Source organism: Galeopterus variegatus, unplaced genomic scaffold (genome assembly GCF_000696425.1).
Source record: "Galeopterus variegatus unplaced genomic scaffold, G_variegatus-3.0.2 Scaffold6199, whole genome shotgun sequence".
NCBI lineage: Eukaryota > Metazoa > Chordata > Mammalia > Dermoptera > Cynocephalidae > Galeopterus > Galeopterus variegatus.
In genome coordinates this window covers 23,069-36,646 of record NW_007732310.1, presented here as the reverse complement: position 1 = coordinate 36,646, position 13,578 = coordinate 23,069, and the positions used below count along the sequence as shown (strand labels likewise).

The 13,578-nt window shown below is 41.6% G+C and overlaps 1 protein-coding gene across 1 annotated transcript in view; it reads left to right on the top strand.

Annotated features, from left to right (window-relative positions):
• Positions 1-266: 266 nt before the first annotated feature.
• Positions 267-13,578, top strand: part of LOC103605973 (ubiquitin-like modifier-activating enzyme ATG7) — a gene marked incomplete at its 3' end in the record, with an annotated part of 30,654 nt that continues 17,342 nt past the window's right edge. Inside the window, exon 1 of the mRNA XM_008590573.1 lies at positions 267-305. The remainder of the gene's footprint in view (positions 306-13,578) is intronic.

The following is a 13,578-nucleotide window of genomic DNA, read 5'->3' as shown; positions in this document are numbered from 1 at the left end:
TGAAATCACAAGAAAGAACGTGGAGCACTTTTTAAAAAGCCTGATGGGCCCACACCCATTCCCGCATCTGATACAGGAGAAAGTTTCTCGATCGCTCCGGCCCCTCGCGCACCTCCTGAGGCCCCGCCCCCCCACGACTCGAGTTCCTCCCACTGAGCCCGGTGCTAGGGGCTCATTTTCCCGTGTTGGCCCAGGCTCCTGTGCGCACGCGCGCCACTCTCCCTCGGCAGGCGGGGGCGGGGCCACTCTGCGTCATCGGGGCGCGCGCTGCGGACGACGCTGTGGTTGCCGGAAGTTGAGCGGCGGTAAGTGGACCGCGGCTGGTGAGGGAGTGGTGGGGTCTTGCAGGGTCTGTTTTGGAGGCCTGGAGACAAAGGGCGAGTTCCGCGGTGAGGGCGAAGGTCATAGCGGGTTTCAGGATCCTCCTCCGTCCGCCTCTGAGTCGTCCTCCCACCTCTTGGGAGTTACCGACTCCGGCTATCGTGCTTTCTCTTCAGCCACATCCCCTCGCACTGGTTCAGTCCGGGGTCTTCTGACTAGGAAACTCCTGATAATATCCTAAGTCAGTTCCTCTTGTTCTCTGGCAGGGAGTGCCCCCGGTGTTGGAACACGGGAAATAGGACACTTGGGCTTTGCCCGGACTTGCTGTGTGACTCTGGCACGTTCCTCCCCTTTCTGAGCCTGTCTTCCCTCATCTGTAAAATGGGAATGATAATATGTCATTTGTTAAGTGAAGAGGTTAAAGTAAGTTTACTCTAAGGTCTTTGCTGAGCTAAGTTTCTCTATTCCTTGGTTTAGTCCAAGGGTTACAAACTAATGCTTAATAGGAATCAGGTAAGGTAAATGTCAGTGTAAGAAAATTTCTTTGTCAGAAAGAGTCAAACTTTTATTTTTACTGAATTGAGTTGTATAAGAACAGCACCAACATATATTATATTGAAGAAATGAAACCAAATCACCTCATTTTTGAACACTGTCACCTCTGGATCCCAGGAGTTGTATAAGAACAGCACCAACATATATTATATTGAAGAAATGAAACCAAATCACCTCATTTTTGAACACTGTCACCTCTGGATCCCAGGCTCCCTTTCCTATTTTGTATTACACCCCTGCCCACTCGTCAAACTTCTTCGGTGACAGAAAGCTCACCACTTCTCTTTGCTCCTGCTTGGTCTTCCCCCAGCTCTGGCTTAAAAAGTTATATGCTGAACTGAAAGCAGTTATCCAGTAACCTCAGCTCATTATCCCTCCTTCAGGCTCTTAGATTGCCCCGCACATCTTTGAAAGCTGCAAGAGACAGGGTGACAGCCAGAGTTTGTCTTCTGCTTCCCCCTTTTTCTTCTCAAAGCTAAGCACATTCATTTATCCATAGTAAGCTCTACAATGACAGAGAATTTTGCTTTGTTTTATTTGTTGTTATATCCCCATCATATAGAACAATGCCTGTATATAATATAATATGCTCGATAATATTTGTTAAATGAGTGAATAAAACAAATATTTGCCTGTTAATGCACCAGGCATTATTATAGGCACAAGTGATGTGGCAGTAAACTAAGAAAAAGAAGAGCCCTGTTTCATGGAGCCTACTTTTTTTTTTTTTTTTTTTTTTAAAAATGACCAGTAAGGGGATCTCAACCCTTGGCTTGGTGTTGTCAACACCACGCTCAGCTAGTGAGCCAACCGGCCATCCCTATATAGGATCCGAACCCGTGGCCTTGGTGTTATCAGCGCCGCACTCTCCCGAGTGAGCCACGGGCAGGCCCGTGGAGCCTACTTTTTGATCGTGGTGGTGGTGATTGTCAATCAATATGATACTTTTAAGGGTTGATACGTGTTTCAGATCCCGATAGGTGCTACAAAAAGAAACAGCCATGAATAGAGAGTAACTGGGGGAAAGCAGAGGAAGCTATTTTAAAAGCTGGCTGATCAGGGATGACTTTTGTGAGGAATTGATGTTTGAGCTAACACTGGAATGAAGAAAAAGCCAGTCTTGTGAAGGCTCATCTTGCCTCACTTCCTCCATCCTCCAACTCTGTGCTCGAGTCTCATAGCCCTTTGCTCCTGCTGCTTCTGCTACCTAGAACACTTCTCCTTCCCCTTCCATTTTTCTTGGCCAACTCCTCCCTGCCCTTATGTAACATGATTTTGAAACCCTTTAAGGAACTGAGTACTGGGCTCTGTTATTCAACCACACAGTCCCTTTTCTGTTATTATGGAGAAAAAACATAAATACAAGAGTACTTCAAAAAATTCACGGAAGGATTCGTATTATCTTTTAATCTAATTTTTCCGCAAACTTTTTGAAGTACGCTTGTATTTATTGAGCATCTGCTTTGTTCCTGGCACTGCACCACAAGTGCTCAAGTGCACTCACCAGAGTAAGATACGCATCCCTATCCTCAAGGAGTTTACTTTTTCTTTTAAGTCAAGGAGATAGACAACAACAGTGTGGCATGAAGCTATTGCAGAGGTTTGGTAGAAGAGGATTTACAGTTCTTGTAAGTCAGGTTGATGCATCCGAGAAGGCTTGTGTGAGGAGGTGATGCTTTATCCAAGCCCTAAAAGATGAGCATGATTAGCCAGGTGAAGAGGGGTGGGGGGTGGCCTGAGCAAAGGGCTGTAGGTGAGAATGCATAACCTGCACATGGTTCACCAGAGTTGCAGTGCAGAGTTGTAGGACGAGAGGTGACTGGAGAGGTAAGCAGGAACCACATCACGAAGGGCCTTGTGGGCATGTTAAAAGCACAGACTTTGGAATCTAAGACACCTGTGTACCAGTACTAGCTTTGCCACTGAACTAGTTTTGTAACCTTGGGCAAGTCACTTCCTTTCTAAGCTCAGTTTCCTCATCTATAAAAAGCGGAATTATAAATTGAATGAGGTGATATGTTACTCAATTGGCACTGGTAGGTGATAAGCACCCAATAAATAGTAGCAGTTAATACTGCCAGACTAAGAAATTTGGTTTTTATTTTTAAAGCATTGGGGTGGAGAGCAGGGCACTAAAGAATTTTGAACAGGGGTCTGACATGTTCTGGTCTGTTTAAATTACCCGGGCAGCAATGTGATGATTACACTGGACAGGGCAGGACCAGCAGGGAACCAGTCAGGCACTGTTACGATGATCCGGTGACAGAGGATGAGGGCCTGGATGAAGGCATTGGCTGTAGAGATGAACAGGTGTGGGTGGATTTGAGAGATAAAGGAGGTGGCATTTGTTGGACTTGGTAACTGATTGTTGCTGGAGAGAGGAGGGAGGCAAGAACCAGGATATTGGGGGGAAAATAAATCTGCTGTATGAAAACAAAGTTCTTTGATTAGTGGTTTCTGATTGGTTATCACTGATCTCCTCTCAGATTTTATCTGGAAGTCAGTTGGCTTCTGTCCTCCACTTTTATCCAAAGAAGTGAAGTTCACTAATACCTTCCTCTTCTTCTCTTTTTATCTCCTGATCTCCCACCTTTCTCCAATGTAATGAAGGCCTGATTGTATAATTAAGAGAGGATAAATAGGTGCTGCTTCGTGAATGGGTAGATAATATGCATTTCCATGGTCTTGGAAGTCTGGGTAACCACCTATTCACTGATCTCAGACCAGCTCCAGAATGATCTCCCTTGGGATTTCCTCACAACTTTTTCCTGGCAGTTACCTTCCTTTGAACTTGTTCCTTTTTGTCAGTCTTTCTTCGAGTGTGTGTTGTAGAGGGCAAGTTCTCTTTCCTTGAGGAGTCTAACCATGCAGGGCAGGACTGCACTTTTCCTGGGGTAACCTAAGACCCTGCTGGCAACATTGTAGACACAGCAAGTTCTTGACACTATAACACTGTTGTGTCACCAAACAGATCAGCCGGGCCTCAGTGATGCTCATGTGTCCTCAGGCAGCTCTCTGGTCCATTCCTCTTTATGTCCCCACATTTCCATTCCTCTCTTCAGCGGTCCTATCTTATCTTTTGCTTTGTTAAGTTGCAGCCATCCATTAAGGCTCCTCAACTTCCTCCTCTGTCTTTTACAAACTGATTTCCAGCGGACCCAATCATTTTTATTCTAATTTTGTGAAAGAAAAAATTGTGTTTGTTTTAAGGCTAATTTCTCCTTGTATGTGTGAGATCCCATCACCTTTGCCTCATGGACCTGGTTCCATCATTTGTTCACTTTCTTTCCTGTTTCATCCACCCTTCCCATTTGAATATCCTCAACTTACTCTTATTTTGGAAAAAATGAAATACTCTGCCAGTAACATCTGCTGCACCCCATCATGCCTGCTCTTCCCAGCCACATTTCTTTGAGAGTTGTCTGGAGGTTCTGTCTCTACTTCAAGTCATCGTTCACTGAAGTCCTGCTTCTGTCCCACCACTCCACCAAAACTGTCTCCCCAAAGCCATGAGACCTCCACGTTGCCAGAACTTCTGGGCATTTTTCCTTTCTTATTTTTTGACTTCTTGGCACATCTGACATTGCTGACATTGCCTTCACTTACAACAACTGGCCATTTCTCCCTCAATTTCCATTGTGGGTCTTTTTCCTCTTTTCATTCTATAAGTACCTGTTTTCTCCAAGGCTCTGCCCTCTACTCTTTGTTCATGTCACCCCTGGCTTCAGTACTCATTTATGTGCCCATGACCCCTGCTCTATATCTTGGACCTGGTCTCTCCTGAGTGCCACCCTCAAACTCAGTGAGTCCAATACTAAGCTCATCATCTTCCCTCCAAACCTGCCATTCTTTCTCTATTCTTTAATCTTGCCCATTTCCTTCTGTATTAGTCCATTTCTGTTGCTTATAACAAAATACTGGAACTGGGTAATTTATAAGAAAAAGAAATTTATTGCTTGCAGTTTCGGAGGCTGGAAACTCCAGAGTCCAAGAAACACATCTGGTGAGGGTCTTGGTCGTGGCACAGTGACCCAAGGGTCTCACATGGCAGAAAATGGCAGAGCAGGGAGAGACTAACCTCTCATGTGCTCTTCTTTTAAAGCCCTCAGAACCATGGCCATGACCACCATTTTTAATCCATTCACTAAGGCATGGTCCTCGAATCTAATCAGCTGTTCAAGGCCCCACCTTTCAATTACCATAATAGGATTTCCCAACCTCAACAGTCACAGTGGGAATTAAGCTTTTAATATGTAAACTTTGGGGACAGTATTCAATCAATCCACAGCACACTCCTTCCATTTAGTCATCTGAAACAGTACCCTGGGGAGTCATCTTGGACTCTTCCTCTTGTACCATTCCTCCTTCTGTCCCTCTCAGCACAGGCAGTCATCAGAGTTCTATAGATTCTACTTACTTGACCTTCCCTGACATGTGTTCTCCTCCATTTCCTCCCCACTGCCTCAGTTCAGGCCCTCTTCCCATCCTGACTGTTTTCCTGCACAGCCTCCAGCTGGTTGCTCTGCCTCAGCATTCTGGCCCTCACTGGTGTTTGAGTACACTTTCTAAAATACAGATCTTTGCTAAAATACAAATACATGGCTTTTCATATAAGATACTTCATGATTTGGTTTTTGCCTACTTTTATGATACGTAATCTAGCTATTTTGTCACATGTACCTTTCCCTCCTGCCATAGGAACTCATTTGTATTTTCTTAGACATACCATGCTGTTCATTTGTTCATAGATTCAGTCATCAGCAAGTTTTTGTTGGGCACCTATGAGGTTCTAGGAATGAGTCAAATGTTGGAAAAACAATGATGAATGAGGGAAAATTAAAAACTGACATCGTCTCTTTCTCTTAGAACTTTTATTCTGTTAGGGAAGACTGACATTCAAAAATGTATGTAAATGTGCTATGAAGTTGAGGTTCATGGTGCTGAGGGAGAATTAACCTAATCAGGGGGTGAGGGAGTAAGGGAAGGCTTCCCTCAGAAGTGATGATTGAGCTCAGGCCATGGGATGTTTCTGGAATTGAAGATGTGAAGCTGAGCCAGCTTCCTCCTTTTGCCTGGAGTGTCCCCATTCCCCACCCATAGTCTTCCTCATCCAGTGGTACTCACTTGGGGCTGGTGCTGCCACCCACCTCTTCCAGCCATCTAGGGGGTATTTGGAAGTGTGTGGAGCTGTTTTATTTTGTTTTGTTTTGTGACATTGACCAAAGGGCATTACTGCATTTATTGAGAGGGAACCAGGGATGCTAAACATTCTGTGATGTGCAAGGAAAACTCTTAAATGAAAGAGAATTATCCCACCCAACATGCCAGTAGGACCCTTGTTGAGAATCTACTGCCAGTTCTTCTTACAACCCTTGACTCAAGGGTTCCTATGGGAAGCATTCTAATTTAGATGTCCCTCCTCCCATACCACTCTGTACAAACACTTACCATACTGTACTGTACTTGTTTTACACCCAAATTGCTATGTTATCATTTCTGGTCCATCTTGCCTTCAAAATTGTTAGGTCTTTAAAGGTAGGGACCATAGCTTTTTCACCTTGAACAAAAAATGTAGCACATTTTTTGAAATGCAGCACAGGGACTAGTATATAATATAAATGTTTATTGAAAGAATAACCTAATGGAAACCCCAATGTCTTTGACACATTTTGATGATGTTAGCTCTGCTTTTTGAGTTCCTCCTTTGTGCCAGATACATGTATTTTCTAATTGAATCCTCACAATAATTCTGCAGGGAAGATGGTATCCTCATCTTACAGATGAGGAAACAGACTCAGAGAAGTTAAATGACTTGTCCAAGGTTGTGTGGCTATAAAGTAACAGAGGTGGATTTGAACTCAGGTCTCTCTGACTCATGAACCTATGCCCTTCCCAGTCTATCATACTGCCTCCAGAGTACCAGACTGCATTGCTGTCCAGTTGTTTTCTTGAACTTAGATTTAAGGCCCTATATTTACCTCTATGAAATTTTTAATCTTCTTAAAATAGGCCTGCCATTTGAGGTGGTCAGAATCTTTTTTTATTCTGAATTTGAGCCATCGGTTGTATGTCCTGTTTCTTCCTGCTTCATGTCCAATGTGGAAGTGATAAGAAAATCTTTTATATCTTTATGCGAGTCACTGGTAAAATGTGGTAATAAGAATGCCTTATTGAAATATTTATGTGTCTTTTCCCCCTGCTATTAGCCCCTAGCACAGGGTTCAGCACACATGAAATACTTAGTAAATGTTGATGAATATTCATTTATGTGGATAGATAAAATAAAAATTAATTGGATAGAACCAAAGAATGATCCAAAGTTCTACCATGATTAGCTCCTTTCTTATTAACCCCAATTCATTCTGTAACTAACATCCTTGGAATAAGATTATTTTACCAGTTCCCAATCCCTCTACTTATGTCAGTGTCCAATTCCTATATCTTCATATTGTCTATGAGGATTTCTGGAGCAGCCTTGTGACAGACATTTCAGAGGTTCATATATTCTGTGTCTATGATTCTTCCCTGATCAAGGTAGAAATGTAGTTATTCTGTCATGACTTTTTCTTGAACCATATTCGACTCTTATGTTTACTCAGGGCTGCTGCATACAGTTGTGCACTGCAGAAGAGGCCACATCAAAAGGATTTCCATTTGTATCATAGATACCATGGGTGTCATTTTTGTAATGACAATGGCAGACAAGGGTAGAATGTCTTGAGCTAACCTCATCAGTATATTATAACAGTTCTCTAAAGGAAGTAAAATGTCTTGGGGAAGGGGTGCTATTTTCTGATTGTACAAAGGTGCTATGTGGAATAGAGTGGCCCACTAGGAGAAAAATCTCTGTCTAGTAGTCTGTAGAATTTATTCTTATTCTCATCTTTGAAAATCAAATGTTTTGAAAATCTGAAATCAGGTTTTTGCTTGGCCCAATCTTTCAGTATCTCTCCCATTTCTTAGGATCCTTTAAAGACAACCAAAAATGAAAACCACAGAGATGCTCCTATTCAGAAGCAAGCCTTCATAACCCAGCCAGCTTTGAGGAAACTATCACAGATTTTAGTTGTTGGTTGACATAAGGGCTCCATAGTGACTCAGGTGAGTCACTGGTAGGTATCCCTCATGTACAGAATGGACCAAGGTGACACCGTTGATTAGTGGAGATCACAAAAAGGACTCCAGAATAGGCATCCTGCTCTCCATCTTCCTCTTTCCCATAGTTTTTCAGCTTTCACTATCCCTCCCTTGTAGGATTGCTACTCCCATAATGCTGGTATCCAGTGTGTTCATTCTCAAAAACTGAAGCTGAAGGAGACCAGATTGTATGTGAAGATTAAAGATACTATAGCAGAAAGAAAACAAAAATGAAAGGAACACAACTCCTGGAAGTAATCAATGAGGATGATGTTTAGAGTTTGAGGACTGCAGATGTGACTGCTGGTTCCCTGATTGACCTGCTAAAGAAGTAAATGATGTTGATTCTGTAGGGGAGAGGTGGCTCAGGTGAGGAAGACATCTTGCTCATGATAGCAATTATCCTAACTGCTAATGTGGTCAGCTGTTACCACAGACGTTACCTGATGGCACAGTAATAAAAAAAGCCATTTTGGGTGATTTGGTGTCTTGTGGAGACATTAGTTGGTTTAGCGGCATCTTGACTCTAATGCAATTTTTAAAAGGACGTGAGGCTTCTGTACCCAGCTGGGTCCCCTGGAGGAGTCTGAGTTTTCATCTTCCAGTAAAGCCTCCTCTTCTAAGTTTAGAACTTTTTTCCCCTCCTTTTGGAAAAGATGGTTTTTAAAACCTCCCTCTTTAGTAGCCTTGCAAATTGTTTCTGAAACTCATGAAGTTGCAGAAGCATTCTTAGTCTACAAAATGTGCATTGGCTCCATATGCCAAAGTGGCCCTCTCCCTACTCCTGGTGCTCTCCACCTTGTTTTTACACATCAGCAGCTAAGAACATATTCTGTTTGTCAGCAGGACTTTGTCATGTGGTTTGGTGCTTATTTTAATGACTGCCAGAGCTCGTAGCCCCACAGCTGAGAAAATGAAAATAGAAGCCTGCTCTATCAGCTCGTTTGGCCCAGAGAAGGTGTTTTAGGGCCAAATTGTGGTTATTGTCACTTCCGCTAAGTGAATGGACCCATGTGGTCTCAGAGAAATTGAACACAGAGTGCTCCTCACCCCTTAGAACTTGTTCCTTGGACTTCTCCTTGACCTATAACAGGAGACCAACCATTTCATTTTAATTAAGCCTGTGCTGCGATTGCAGTGCTCCTTTGAGGGAGGTATGTTTCAGGCAGAGGAAATTTTCACAGTGAGCATGGGGAAGGGGAACCACATTAGTCAAGCACTGTTGGTTAATATAGGGAGTGACAAGAAAAACTAACAGCAGCCACCATTTATTGACTACTTACTGTATGCCAGACACTGTAGCAAATATATCACACAAATTTTCTTTTAGCCAACAACATTCTGGGTTAGGTATAACTACCCTTATTTTACACATGAGGAAATCAAGGTGCAGGGGAATGAAATAATCTGCCCAAGACTTCTAAGCTAGTAAGAGGTGTAGCCAGAATCCAAATGTAGATTTATCTTACCGAAGGCCAGATTCCTAACTGTGTATCACATTACCTCTGATTTTAGCATCCTTTCTCTGAACCATTAAAAACTCCCCTGCTCTCCCAAAGCAACCACATAAAACCCTAGAACACACACGGAAAAATTATAGTGGGAGAATTTTTAGTATTGTTAGGCTGGCCTGTTTCTCTGTTCCCCCTCTAAGGGTCTAGTTTCCCTAAGGACATGTTTTTTGGGGTTTTTTTTCCTGCATGGTGGTTGTTTATTTTCTGTTAGTTTTACTTCATTTCTAAAAATTCCTATACTGGCTTGATATTTGCTGTGTCCAATCCTATTAGACCCCTGTGGAGGAAGAATGGTCAGGCAGTCTCACTCCAGGAAGCACCTCTGCTTCAATTAATTTTATAAGCTCTAAGCCAAAATACTTCCATCTTTATCATCTGTAATAACAAAATGCCAGAAAACTTTATGGAAACAATATTTCATGTAGGCTCCTTATTTACAGCAATGAATTTGTTTTCACCAAAGCTGGATTTAAGTAGGTCATCTATTAACTGTTGAATGAGTGCATGAAGTTTCTTTGTAGGATTGGTATAGCTTGAACATAGGGGGTTTTGTTCTATTTTTTTATTCAGGTATAACATACATAGTGAGTGCACTGATCATAAATATATATAGCTCATGGCTTTTTACATATGCATATGCCTTGTACCCACCACCCAGCTCAAAATACAGAATATTTCCAGCTCCTGAGAAGGCTTCTTCCTGCCCCTGCTTAGTCAGCACTTCCTCCCCTGTAATTACTATTCTAACTTCTATCATGTTGTTTGGTTTTGCCTGTTGAACATAGCATAAAGCTATGTGAGTCTGGGCACTAGAGTTGTTCTTCTTAATACTTTATTTTGGAACTGTTTCAAACTTACAGAAATGAAGAATAAGACAAAGACCATCCATTTACCTTTCCCCAGAGACACCACGCAGATTTTGTCCCTGTAATATCCTTTATAGCAGAGCATCATCCCAGGATATTGCCCCCAGTTGTCATGTCTCTCTAGTCTCTTTCAGTCTGTAACAGCTCCTTAGTCTTCCCTGGACTTTTAAGACCTTGACACTTTTGAAGATTATAAACCAGTCCCAGTGATTTTTGTAGAATGTTTTTCAGTTTGGGTCTGTCTGATGTTTCCTCCTGATGAGACCTACCCGGGTTATGTATTCATCAAATTACCACAGATGCTGTATTCTTTTCATTGTATTCTATCAGAGAGCATACAAGGTCTATTTGTCCCATTACTGCTGGTGTTATCTGTAACCCCTTCATTATGATGGTGTCTTATTGACCAGGTTTTCTCACTGGAGAGTCACATTTTTCCTCCTTTGTAATTGATAAATTTTTGTAGAGAGATACTTTAAGACTGTTGAAGGTAGGCTCTTTAACTTACATAACCACAGGAACACAGGAATAAGAAAAGATTTATTCTTTACTACTTTTGTATATGGTTGAATAAATTTTCATTTACACTGATTTGTGCATGCATATTTCCTGTCCTCTAAGATCTTAGTTCTAAAAAAGCAATAATAGGTTTAGAGAACTTCTAAGTTATATTGGCACATGTCTGTATGTTCTTCATGATTTCTTACTTTAATCTCCATATTCCATGGTAATAGGCTTCTGGAGTTTGTCCTTCCAATCACCGAAGCTTGGGTTATTTTTTTCTCTTGTTTCTCTTGCGAAAGATACCCATAAAGGGCTTCTAGGATTCATCTTAGTAACATTTGAGAGCAACTCTGCAAAGGACTAAGGATACTGAGAGGAATATGAGGTGTAATTTGTGGAGTTTACAGTCAAGTTGATAGAGGCAGAAAGGTAAGCAAAGAGTTGAAAAATTACCAATTGTAAGGTGGCTTTTCAAAATGCTAGGCAGTCACGTGAGTAGGGAGAGAAGGGGAAATGCTTTTCAGACAGAGGGAGCTGTAAGTTAGGGGTGCAGAGTCATGAGAATGGGTGTTAGCAGCACAAAGTACATAGCTTGCTGTTTCTTGAGTAACAGGTCAGAGGTGAGGAGTGGCAGGGCCATTGGACGGGATTAGAAAAGATGGAAGGCAGCAGCAGAGGGGAGAAAGTTTGAAGGAGACCATCAGAGATGTGGTGATATGCCTGTTGAGGATGTGGAAACCTGTTGATGTAGTCTTTCCGGCATGTTATGAGCCTCAGTAAATATCAAATGAGCTTCATCTTGGCTTAATGCTGGTGACATATGTGTGAGAGTGTTCTGTATAGACTATATTTACCAGTTTATAAAGAAGTATTTACAGCATTACAGAGCACATATGATAGGCCAACAGATGTGGTCTTAGAACCTGGCCTTACAATCTACTTCACCCTCAGGTGCTCTTGCTGATCTCTATGGCTCTTTAAAAAGATTCTCCCAAAAATGTCAGTCTCCCCCAAAACAAAATACATTATTAGCACCTTCAAAGAATCAAAAAAATAACGGGTTTGGAAGGTCATCGAGTCCAGGGGTTGGTTGCCTATGGGTCAGATCCTGCCTGAAGCCTTTTTTTGTGCAGTCTCTGAGCTAAGAATGGTTTTTACATTTTTCAAGGGTTGTAAAAAAAAAACAATAATAATGATAATATGTGACAGAAACTGTTTTGGGCCAGCAGTGTCTCTGGTATTTACTGTTCTGACCCTCTTCAGGAATAACTTGCCAACTCCTGGTCTTGTCTGACTGCCTGATATAGTAATCCTTTATGCAGTATTACTGGGCAAATAATCATCTAATATATACTTGAACACTTCCACTAATGGAAAATTTATTTTCTCTCTGATCAGTCTATTTCCTGTTTGGCCACTTCAAGCTGATGGTAATTTTTAAACTGTGCTGAAATTTGTCTTACTGTATAGCATCCGTCCATTGGCCTTTGTGGGACAAGAGAGCTATTATTTCATTTCAACATTCACTAAGCTCCTAATAGGTTCTAGGCACTGTGCTAAGTGCTGAAGAAAGATGAACAAGACATGGTTCTCGTATCAGGATCTCCCAGGTGTTATTTCTTGGGACCAAGGCAGTTGAGCAGGTAGTCTTATGTCTCTATCATTCCCCATCTTTTTGCCATTGGGTTAGAATTTTTTTCTTTAATAATTATACTTTATTTCTGTATTGTTATTCCATATACACAGTACAAAATTAGAAAGGCAAAAAGGTCATCCAGTGAGAATAAATCTCTCCACTGTCTTGTCTTCTGCCCCACTAGCTTCTTTCTTGGGAGGTACCCACTAATCACATGTTCCTCTGGGGCTCTGACTTTAAAGAACAGTAATACCAACAAAAGGATTAGGTCCATTTAGACAGAAACTTTTGATAAGAACTCATTCAATGACATTTTCTGAACCCCCACTCATGTAAGTTACTGAGTGTGACTCAGTTTTATTTTCATAATAAAAAATTTGCACCAAGTTTGGGTGTTTTGTGTTGCTTAACCACCCACACTACTATTCAGTGTAAGCTTGACTAAACTTTTTGGCTACTGCTGGGGTTTTGTTCATTGCTGCATTGAATCCTCATTAAAGCCTATCCTCTTTAATTGGAAGTAACACAATCCCTTTTTGTGTAACTTCTGGATTTCACATCCTGAATATGAAAGAAATAGTTTGAAATAAAATTGAACCACATTTATATTGATGCCTGTGTCAGTTTCTTCCCTTGATTATGTCTGAGTATAATGTTGAAGTGTGATAGAAATAATCTTGTAGCTTTCTAAGCTAAGCAGAAGCTGAAGTCTCACCTGCATTGTCCAGGGTTATTATACAGGCAAGCCTTACTTTTCAGGAAGCGGGTAATGTTCGGACCTAGATTAGTTACTCATAAATAAATCTGTCCTGAGGACTCATTTCTCTCCAAATTTCCTTCTGATCATTACTTCTTAAATCTTCCCTTCCAGCTTGTGGATTTTAGTGATGTGACATCTATATATAGGTTCCTAAGTGATACATTTATACTAGAGTAATCTCTTTAGATGTTTCCAGTGCATTCCTTATCACATGTTGCTGCTATTTCTTTTTTTTTTTTTTTGTCTTTTTGTCTTTTTTCCGTGTCCGGCAACGGATCGCAACCC